Source organism: Ammospiza nelsoni, chromosome 16 (genome assembly GCF_027579445.1).
Source record: "Ammospiza nelsoni isolate bAmmNel1 chromosome 16, bAmmNel1.pri, whole genome shotgun sequence".
Lineage (NCBI taxonomy): Eukaryota > Metazoa > Chordata > Aves > Passeriformes > Passerellidae > Ammospiza > Ammospiza nelsoni.
Genome location: NC_080648.1, coordinates 12693986 through 12705788, shown reverse-complemented (window position 1 = coordinate 12705788; position 11803 = coordinate 12693986). Strand labels below are relative to the sequence as shown.

At 44.5% G+C, this 11803-nt stretch overlaps 1 pseudogene; it reads right to left on the bottom strand.

Annotated features, from left to right (window-relative positions):
• Positions 1 to 2330: 2330 nt before the first annotated feature.
• LOC132080665 (E3 ubiquitin-protein ligase makorin-2-like) lies at positions 2331 to 10908 on the bottom strand (annotated as a pseudogene).
• Between the last annotated feature and the right edge of the window lie 895 nt (positions 10909 to 11803).

Below are 11803 nucleotides of genomic sequence, written 5' to 3'. Positions count from 1 at the left end.
GTACTCAATGTACCGTAATACACCTAAGTAAAGTGCACCAGCCTGGACAGAGCTGTAATGGAGAATCAAGCGCCTTTAACCTTCATGCACATGAAGGATCCAAACAGAAACCAATCCAAAGGGACAAAAAACAGGATAAAAAGGGGGCTTCTGACCCAGTGAATTTGTGCTGCTCCACCTGGAACATCGGGGACATCACTGCTCAAGAAGCCCCAGTGCCAGTGCTGCAGCACCCTCGACGGGAACGCTCCTGCTCGGCCTGCAAGCCCCCATGCTTTAGGCCTTTTTTTACTATAATAAATGCTGAAATTACTTTAGTACCAGGAGTGTGTTCCCATTTCTGCACTGTCTTCACGTGTTTCTCTCTCCTGCGCTCCTTGGAGCAGCGCTCCAGGCCTGGCCCTTGCTCTGGTGGAGGGCAGCACCCGGAGCAAAGCACTGCTCCAGGCTCTGGGGATGGCATCCAGCAATCACAGAATCACAGGTTGGAACAGACCTCTGAGATCATCGAGTCCAACCCATAACCCAACCCAACACCACCATGTCAAACAGACCATGCGTGTGCCATGTCCAGTCTTTCCTTAAACACCTCTGAGGATGGTGACTCATCAAGCAGCCCATTCCAGTGTCTAATCATGTTTTTTGTGAAAAACATGTATTCAACATGAGTTATTAGGGGAATGTGAGTCAGAATATAATACCCCGACCAGTATTTTATAAAGAAGGCCCATATTAATGCATGCAGGCTAGTACAAGCTCTCAGAGCTATTAATAAAATAGTTTTCCAGGGGGGTCAAAAACAAAAGTAAGAATACAACTGAAACCTGACTGGTAAGGCAGAAACAATATACTTAAAAATGAGAAGCTAGGAAAGGGTTAGAAGAATTAATAGGTAAATTTGTGAAGAAAATCCTCTTGTTGTTCATCCTAAACTTCCCCTGGGACAGTGTAAGACTAAGTCCTTTCATTGTGTTGCTGGTTATGTCACTGTAATACATATAGACATAATTTTAAAAATCAATTAGAAAAGTTAATCAAAATAATTAATTAGGGACATTACATAATTTCCAAGGGTTACTTGGGAACAGAGGCTGACCCCCACCTGTCAGGGACTTGCAGAGATAAGGTCACTCCCAAGCCTCCTTTTCTCTGGAAAGTTTCCATACACAACAAAGCAATTGTTTTCTCAGTTTTCATGAATGTTAAAACTTAGTGCTTTGCTCCTCAGGAAACAAACAGCCCCATTAGACTTTCTACCCATAACCCTCTTCCTCTGAACCTTTTGGGAAGCAGGATATCGTGCAGCTATTGCTTGAACACGTTTTTCAAATTACACATTTTTGATTTCTTTCTGTATTCATGTCTATTTCTGCAATTTACATCATGACTTCTAACTTTAGGTTAATGTAAACCACATCTATCTCGTGCCTCCTCTGATTGTGGAGGAGCAGAAAAAGGGCTCCTCTCACCGAGCCAGTCATTAATAAACCCCACAAAGCAGTGATACAACAGCCAGTATTCAATCTGCAAATGGTTATTTATTCTCCTGAAGTCCTGCAGTCATTTCTGTGCTCTGCTAATGTTTATTTCTGATAATTTGAGGCAAGCTGTCTGTTCTGCATCAAACACTCCATCCAACCCCTCTACTTTTCCAAAGCTCCATACTTTTAATCAGATCAATACACGACCACTAGAATTTTCTTGGAATTATTACCTAGCCAAATATTTGGAACAAAATGGCTGGTTGACTTAACAGAGCAACTAAAGAGAGCATTTTCTCTTAATAATGTAAGAGAAAAACACTTGAAGGAAAGCAGCCACGTTTCACTCATTGTTCATGGTGGAGTTCTGACCCTGCATGCTGAGGATGGCATTAGAAACTCAAATTCTTTCCTAAATTGGGCATTTTGACTTTTCCATGGATGTTTACATGGCTTTATCTCAGAAAAAAAAATACATTAACAAGATGTAAATTATTTTAACTGCACGGCGCTGGCACTTTGAGGAGCAGGGGAAGCAGCTGTGTGTGTTGTGAGCCCGAGGAGGGTCACAAAGCAGCCCCTGCTGTGTCAGGAGGGGAAGGGCACTCTCTCCCCAGGACACTTCGAGCATCGTTACCTCGGGAAATGAAAGGTATTGGTGGAGATTACACAGGGATCTCCCTCTTCATTTTCCTGACAAAGTACAAGGGCCTCTTTGAAGGAGTTCAAAAGACAGGCAGGCGCACAGAACTGCAGCAGGTACCACCCTTTACTTCTGAAGAGTTGACTTCAGAGCCTGCTTAAATAGACCAGAAGTTGTAACAGATCATTCAGCTATTCAGTAGCAGTTCATGCAGCTCCAGCTCCCCCACCTGCAAACCTCCCAAAGCTCCATCCCTGCTCCAGTTCAGCCACCACGATGTTGTCGATGTTGTGTGAGTGCTGTGAGGCAGACGTGTCATCTCAAAAATGTGATTTGACATCATCTCTGTGTGTCACCTCAAACAGCATCACTTTCCAGGAGGCTTTCGTGACCCCATCCTCTGAAACAAAAGCCAAATGAGATTGAGACAGCGTGCCAGCAAGGAGAAAAACACTGCCCAGGGCTTGGGGGGTTCATCTTCCCCATGGAGGTGGAGAGCTTAAACCCCCATGGGACCTGCTGTGGTGAAGAGGGTGTGTAGGGGATTCAGGAGTAGCCAGAGGGAGCTGCTGTCAGCTGTAGTCACCAGGCACAGTTTCCATGAGTCCTTCCAAGCTGCTTTAAACCTCCTTGAGATCTGCTCTGACACTGCACTGGTGACTGTGGGCACTTTAGCTTCCTCTGAGAGTAAAACCCCACTGAACCTGCCCCTCTTTCTCTGCACACATCTGCTACAGCTCCCATGTCATGGTGCCATCCATGGGCTGTGTGCTGGCAGTAACTGCAGGGTGTGAGAGCAGCAGCCAAAGGACTGGAGACATCTGTCTGACTGCTGAAGGGTAAAGGAGCCCCTTTCCCTCAGAAGTGCTGCAATAAAGATGTTACTATTTTTAAAATGGCACCAGTGGAAAAGCAACAAAGGGATTTGTTGCATTTCTGATGAATTCTGGTCTGTTTGAGAGCTCTTTGTGATAATAAACACCAAGGATCTCAGAAATGTTAACATTTTCAGTGTTTCTGGTTATATACACAGGTTTTGGGCGGTGGGAGTAACAAAACAAAACTTGGGCTGTTACTGAACTCACAGCACAAAATCAATAAGAAAAGGGACCAAAAGTGTAACATTCGGTTTAGGCATCAAAAGATCTCTTATGTTATCCAAAACAAAGCATACATTAAACCAATAGAGTTATTGCACCAGTCTCTCATTTAATCTTCTAGGATCATAAAAATTTCAATTTCTCTGTGAGACCATTCTAGCCACACACAGCACTTGGGATTTTTGTGTTTATAAAACAGAACCCACCTCTCCTTTGAAATTGCTTTGGCTCCTGAGTCACCATCCAACCAATCTCATCCTCAGCAGGCAAACAAGCACATATTTTACAGTCAGTGAAATATTTTTCTTTCAAAAAGGTTACAGAAAACATTTTCTGGACATTTATTCTTTTTATTTCCTAAGTAATAGAAGAGAAGCAATGATTCATATGACTTCTCTATTTCAGTTGTTTCAAAAAAACTGTTAACAAGGCTTCATATTTTAAACAGAAATTTGATCTTTACAGTTTTCCACTAAATGAGACATAAAAGTATTATATGTTAGGTGTTGAAAATAATGAAAGCTATCAGAAGAAGCACAGTTTAAAAGCCTGTCTGTAGAGACTTTATGAAGGAGAGAAACCTAGTGATACATTTGTGTAAAATAATGAACAGTGCAGAACAGGCCAGGCAAGCGTTCCCATTTCTTCTTTATTGCTGATAAAGGAAAGGGGAGAGCTTTTGAAATTGGAAATTCTAATTTTGTTCAGATTTGGAAAGTGAAATGGAAACATAACCATTCAAAGCTCAGAGGAAGAAATCCCTCCAGCTTTACTGCCAGTTGATCACAGAGCAGTATAGGATATCTGCAAGTATCCAAAACCCACTAAAGCTTCCCATGGATAATGCACCCATCTAAAAAACTGTGTCAAGATAAAAAAACACAGGAGCTGAACAACTTCCCATCTACAGAATAAATTCATCACTGTCTAAAAGACCAGGACAAGTTCCCCAAGGCCCTGTGTCACCCTAAGAGTGTATTAGAGAGGATTGAATACAGAGCTGGTGGCTATTGAAGGCAAAGTCTTGATGAAGTCTGACTCTTCATAGGATCCAGAACATATTTTCTTTGAGTAAACATTTCAGTCCTACTCATTTCTTTCCTCAGGAACATCAGGAATAATGTGTCGTTATCCCTGATTAAGCTGGAGCTCTCCCCAGTGAACCAGAAAAATGGCCTTGCCTCAAGAAACAGATTCTGAGTTTTCTCCCACAGTTTATACGTTGTGTTCTCTATTTACTCCCACAAATCCCTGTGGAGCCCTGAGCATGGTCTGTCTGTGGCACACTCATGACATCTTCCTGAAATGAATCAGGATAAATCCCTCCTTCCTTTTATGAGCATGTTGATGCTTTTGATCCATGTTGGGTGTTTTTCACTGTTCCCAATGCAGTGTGTTTGCTCAGGTCCCTTTACAACTTGTGAAGTACAGAAATGTGTTTCACTGCATGGGCAATCCATTCATTAATAAGGAGCTGCCCCTTATGAAGACATCACCAGGTGGAATTAGAGTGTTCTTTGTGCTGAGCCTGTTCACTATGACAGGCCTGACTTGGTCTATGTGGTTTGTGAAGGAGAAGCTACCCAAAGCTCTGGCACTTGAGGGTGCAGCTCTGATCTGGGACTTTGCCAGCAGCAGCAGTGAAGCCTCCTCAACAACAGTGCATGTGATGGGAGGCAGGAGAATGCTGCTTCTCACTGCCCACCTGAATGATTTAAAAATTGAGGTATAAAGAAATTTTAAAAAATACCTGAAGATGGAGATCTCCCAAACCCAGTAGAGTCACTCACTATTCAGCATCCCTGAAAATTCATAACAGTCAGGCATGATTTTTGGGATGCCCTAAAATACTCCCAGCCCCAGAGCAGGGAACTGGATTGAGATAAATGTCTATTCCTGTCACTGTGAAACTCCATCTTCCAGCACAGCTGTTACCAAAACAGCAGGACTACAGGGTGACCCCACACCATAACTTAATTTTTTCTCAGGAATGTAGAGCCAACAGGGAAAGGGAATATTCAGATCATCTGGCTGACACTGTCTGAAGTCTCTGCCCTACAGGCCCACACATCACACACACAGCTGTGCCTTCCCTGACACAGGCAGGGATTTGGTCACGGTGCAGCTGCAGCAGCAGGGACCCAGGGAGAACAGGATAAGGTTCCTCAGGAAGGCTGAGCCTCACCCTCTCCCAGCAGTGCTGGTCCTCACCCCTGCCCAATAAAAGCTTCCTCAAAAGGGTGACAGAAGGTATGGACACAATTTCACTGTGACAGCAAGGGGCAGCACAGTGCCAGGGGTGAAGGCAAGAGCCAACAGCTTCTCTCCTGGCACAGCACAGCTGGTTGTCACAATAATGGAAGAGCTTGACTGGGTAGGGACAGCAGAATCCTCTCAAAGCTGATCTCAGAATGCAAAATGAACACGATCCCAGGACCTGGGATCCATGATAAATTCCACTGATTTCTGGTCCCAGAGCAGTGAAACTGTTTTTTCAATCTTGCCTCCAACAAGATAATTAAATACATATTTTTTAGAGAGAGCCACCAGAGCAAGCCACTCCTTGCGCTCACATCTTCCCCTGGAGATGCAATGAGCAACAGGAGAGATGTGAATCATTTAGTGCTACGTTGGAAAGAGCTCATTTACCACTAGAGCTTCTCTGAGATATACAGATCACATCTGAATCCCTCCAGAGTCTTGCTCATTCTCCTGCTCTGCCATGTTTGTGAAAACAAGGAGTCTCAGGTGTGCTGTCCAGTGTCATGTCTGAGGTATGTCTGGGATGCTGAGTGTTGCACCAGGGCTGTACAGTCAGAGCGCAGCTAGGAGAGAAATGTTCCTCCAGTGGAAGCTGCTGGCTGACACCACACTCCTGCTCTGGGACAGGTACTGCAGTGCCACTCCAGCAAGGAGGCATTTTGCTTGAAAACAATAACCAGCTCCAGCTGTCAAGTATAAAAGGTGCAATCCTGGCCTCAGATATTCATCTGGTTTCAAACAGAACAAACTGAGTGGACAATCAAGTACTCACACAGTGACATTCACAACAATTGCATCTCCTGGTGTTTTGAGCAGGGTAATGCCATTACTCAGCACAATGCTGTAATCTTGGCTCCACTCTTTCCACTGAAAGAGAGAACATCAAAGCTTTAACATCTGCACCTCCTGCCTGGTATCTGTCTCCTGTCTCTCTCCTCTGGTATCTGTCTCCTGTCTCTCTCCTCTCCCCTCCTGTTCCCTAGTCCATTTTAGCTGAAATCCTTGCCTTATCACATCCAGCAGTTGTCTGATCAGTGCAGGAATTAAAAGAACTTGGAGCTGCATCTTGGCTTGCATGACAGCATTTCTAAATGTCTGCAAGTCTCTGGCAAGCAGAACTTGGTGCCAGGGTCTCTTTTCATGTAATACCTTGGGGTGACTTGGCATATTCATCACTCTGGAGGGTCCCTGAACAGACATTCAGTAGAACAGTTTACTCAAAGAGACACAGGCAAGCTGCCTCCAGCCTTCAGAGATCCACTGTCTCAGAGAGGTTTTGTGGACTATGAGGTAGGATGACTGCCAGGAATGAAGTCCCATACCCCATGCTTCCTTCCAACAAGCACTGACTTGTTTATGCCATCCCCTCTGATAATATACTGCTGGAAAGTCCCAGCAAAATAATTTCCTTGTCACACTGCAGGGCTGCACCTGTTTATTAATGCCCAAAGGCATCTATCTCATATTTATTGGCACAATGACCTGTGAATAGAAGGAATGAGGTCTGTATAGCATTGTGGTAACCATGAAACTCAAGAAGTCCTAGATGTTATAAAAGGGCTATAGACATCCAAGAGAGTTTATTAACCAGCAAATTGAGCTACCCCAATGCCTACAGTACAACAGAGATAGGGATTTTATAATCAAATAGACTGATAAGAGTGCATGCCCATGTAACTCTGGATTGAAAACATCAAATCTGCACTGCATTACAGTCACTGCAACAACAATGTTATATTAAATTCTGTTTAGGAACTACATTTGTAACTTGCTTTCATAGATCATCAGTTATCTGAATGCAGCACTGAAGAATTTTTGCCACAGGAGTGGTTTTTAAGTGGACACAGGGAAAGGTGTGCATGCAAGAGAGTTTATTAATTTATTTCTCCTAAGATGGTGCCGGGTACAAGAAATATCAGAATACATGGGAGTGTGACCAGACCTGATGAGAGCATTGTAACAAAGGAGAAATATGTGCTGAGAATCAGAAAGCAGCTGCTCATCATCTGTGGAATGGCCCCATAAGGATCCAAGGGGAATCCATGACTTGAAACAGAACTTGAGGAGACCAAACAGTAATGAGTGCACTGGAGGGCACAAAGAGTCTCTGCCCCAGCTCTTCCATTTGTCAGGACACCCGTGGAGCTGCTGCCATGACCATTAGTGATTGGTAATGAGAAATCTCAACAAGAGAAAAAAAAGCTGCTGAAAAATTCCAGGCACTGTCACCACTAAAAACCTTCCCACACCTTGATTCGCAAGTCACTACTTTTTTTGAGTGTCTGGAATAAATATTTACCCCTGAGAATTCAAAATTTGCTTTTCTCTGAGTATTTAGCAGCCCTTTCCAATAAGATCTGCCTCCTAGATTCCCAGCTGATGGCAACACAATCACTGTAAGATGTGTTCAATGACAATGGCTTTTGCTGCAGCAGCACAGATGACAGGATTTACAAGCCTCTGGGTGCTGCACTTGTCCTGCCTCATAGAAGAGGAAAGCAAGGCACAGCAGTTTAAGATCAACTCATCAGGGATTTAACAAAACTGGAAGAGAGAGCTAGCTGAAAAAATTACACTTTCTATCCAGAAGGAAATATAATGTAAGCGCTGTTCTTCAAGGGAAGGTGGAAGAAGTAGCAATTAAAGATTGCCTGAACTTAATTAATTAAAAGAGCTACACAGGACAGTGAGAAGTGACTGCTGCACTCACAACAGGCATGGGGAGTGCAGAAAGGTGAAGGCAGCACAAGAAATAGTCCTGAGGTTGACTCAGAGACAATTTGTGAGGTTCCTGAGGAAAAGCACGTTTGGACATGATCACTGTGGCCTCCTGTCACTTGTGTCCCTCTGTCCTAGAGAACCATGGTTATACTGCACACATGAGGCAACATCAACAAAGGGAAAAGTGAAAAACTCAGCATGACTGGTGCAACTTGTGGGGAAACTTTTGCCTCATAATTGTTTTCACCTGTGAGGGCTTGAACAATGCAGCAAATGCTGCTGCTTTTACTGGTGTAGAAACAGCCGTGGGTGAGTCAGAAAATGGAAATAGCTCAGCTGACAGGGAAACAAAGGGCCTGGGCTCCTGCCATAGTGTAGAGGCAGTCACTGTGTTTGGAGAAGAGTAGTTTCCAATTGTGCATTCCAGCATACAGAACAATCGTTCAGAGAACCCAGCATTTCTGTAGGACATTGTTACCTCCTTCAGCCCTTTTGTTCTCTGCAAAACTTCCTTCCAGAGACACTTTCACCCAAACTGGCACATTCCTTTCCCTTTTTCAAAGTGCTTGCAGAGCTTTTTCCCCACTCAGCTCAAACTCCTTAATCAGCTCATTTTTCTTCTGCTTTTCTGCCCAGTACACACTGGGAATGACAAACTTGAATATTACTTTGCACTCTGGACAGGACTTGATGATGGATTTCTTGAACTACTTGGCACATCTCCACTGCCAAATGTAGGACAAGAAGTGTGAGTGGTTTCAGTTGGAAGGGATCCCAAGCCTCCTCTCAGAGGCTGGTGGTTTCTCACACAGCACTTCCACACAGATGCTGCACACCTTGACCTGACAGGCCTGGAAAGCAAAGGCCTTCTCCATATCAAGCTCAAATGTTGCCATGCACATAACCTTGTGATCTTTCCTCTGTTCTTGGTTGAAAGGGTGAAGCATTTGCTGCCCACATATCTCACCCATGACAGGCAGCACTCTCCCAAGTGCCACATTCCCCCCACCATGGATGGACACAGCTGCTCCCTGTCACCACAGGAGCTCCCAGATCTTCCATCCACTGCAAATTGCTTCCAAGTGGTGATGGGGCTTCACTTCCAGATGTTATTTTGGTCACTGCAGCACAGCACCGCTCTGAGGGCACTGGGCTTCTGCTGCTCTTCACTCCAGCCACACAGATTTCTGTCCCTGAGCCTCCTCTTGCTCTGTGCTCCCTGTGGTGGTGGGACCACACTGGGGGGCAGTGGGGGACTGTGAGCCTCATCTGATCACACCTGTACCAGGCACTGTAGGCACACTGTCCCTTCTGGTAGTACTGAAGGTGGTGGAGGATTTACTTGTAGGCAAATCATGTGAGAACACACACTTGTTTGCCTCCCAACACACTCTCTGCACATGGTACCTGCGCATCACCTGCTCTGTGCTCCTTGGGGCAGCACTGCCTGGCCCCGGCCCCTGACTTGTGGCTGTTGAGCACAGAGAGTCCAGAGGACAATGGCAAGAACAACCAGAGGTACAGCAAATGAGCCCTGCAAGAAGGTACAGAAAAAAAATTACTTGATTTAGTCTGGGGGAAATGGAAGAGATGCATGATGATACCCTTCAAACAGGTGAAAGTGCAATATAGAAGGTAATAAACTATCATCTGTGCCTGCCAGGGGACAAGAAATGATAGGTTGCAGTAAGAGAGATATATTGGTTACAGTTAGGAAGGGCTCACATTAGACTGTGTGGGGAGCAGATGAAACACCATCACAGGAGCCTTGGAAGAGGTGAGACACCTGTGACCAGGAATGGTTTAGCCAAAGTTCCATCTCCTTCACATTTATTTCCTATGATCTTTTGTTATACTATGCACATGATGAAAATGCCCCAGAACCTCTCCCACTCTCTGGGAGACCTGAGCAGTGCTTTAATATCTGTGCCTCAGAGACAGGTTCTTGCCAGGCTGTTCCAGTGCTTGGGCTGCACTGAGATCAGCTCATGTCCTTTTAATGATGTAATTAGAATAAACCAGGATTCCAAATGAACTACTGAGTATTAACAACCCAACTGCCATTGATTTTACATGAAGCCAACTGGAATTTCACAGGACAGACTGCAGTGCCAGGCAGACCTTACAAGGACTGCAATAAGACATTTTTGCCACTGTAACAATCTCTTTCCTTGAAGCAACAGACCATTTCAATCAGTTCTTGCCATGGTAGTTTTGTTATCTGATTTTTACTTAATTGGTTACTGCAGGGTTGTCTTGGAGACTTAAGATCTGCTCTTTGAAACCACTGGATTCTTATATGCAACCTAGCAAGAGAAATGGGATTTCACACAGCAAAGTTGTCAGTAACAAAGCTGGACCAAAAATGCTGAACCATTGCATAAATGCATTATCTGGTGTCCAGCAACACAGCAGTCTGCTGAGCTCAACCTTGGAGATTGGCTCCCAGCAAGTGAAGCCCTAAATTATTATTTTAATAATCATGTCTGAACTCTTGTCTGAAGTCAACTGCTACTGCAGAGGGCAAGTCAAACTTTACCCTGGCCTTGTTGCCTGGCTTTGCTATCCCTGTCTGTGCATTCACCAGCCCTGAGGTTTGGTTGCCCCCTCCCCAGTTTTCACATCCAGATCTCTTGCTGATTCCTCTTTTGAAGGTTTTTGTTTCTGGCGCTCCAGTCTTGGCTGACAGGAGTGCAGCCATGCTGTGTGCTGATTGCAGCTGGCAGGTGGATTAGAGCCCATTCAGATGGCTGTGAAATGCCTCTGCGAGACAGAAATGCCAGAACAATGGATTATTTCACCATGAAGAGCCCAGAAACTGATGCAGACGGTCACGTGGAGGAGACAAGCTGAGGATCATGAAGACATAAAGCAATTTTTGCTTCCAGAAGCCCCACGAGATCTTTCCAGCTCAAAGTTTTGGAGATCTGCTGCCAGCTCCCTTCCTCCTCACCTAAGCTGGTTGATTTCTCTGAGGTACAGGATGTTCTCAATTTTTTCCAAAATATGTGGGAGCTACAGTTGCCAAGTAACAAAACCTCATCATTCTTTTCCTGAAATGCATAATTCCTCATTTCTCGGTTTCACAGAATGGACAGATGAAGCTGTGATCAATGACACTTGTTCGCTATCAGGATCATTTAGACTCCAATCTTGCCCCTGGATAGATCTATTGGATAGAGAGTTCAGGGTGAGGAAGGGATCTGACTGCCCTTTTGTCTCTCATCTTCAAAAACAAAACTGGGAATGCATTTCACGATTCACTGAACTGACTCAGTGACCAGTGTAATGAGATTTCATTAAGAATTAAGAATACAGCAACACTGCAGCCAGGGAGAGGCAGCCTGACATTTTTTTTCAAGAGATGTCCTTCCTCCTCACCTACTGAAAAGCACTCATATGATCAATCCCAAGCAAGGTCAGAACAAAACTGATGCATCCCACTCCTTCACAGGAACTGGGAGCAAAATCAGCTCATTGCAGTATTTGTGGAACGAAAGGAGATCCGCAGAAGGACAAACAAGATGATGAGAGATGAAGAAACTGGCTTAGGAGATGTGAATTGAACCAGGAGAGAAGAATGCTGAAAAATGAGG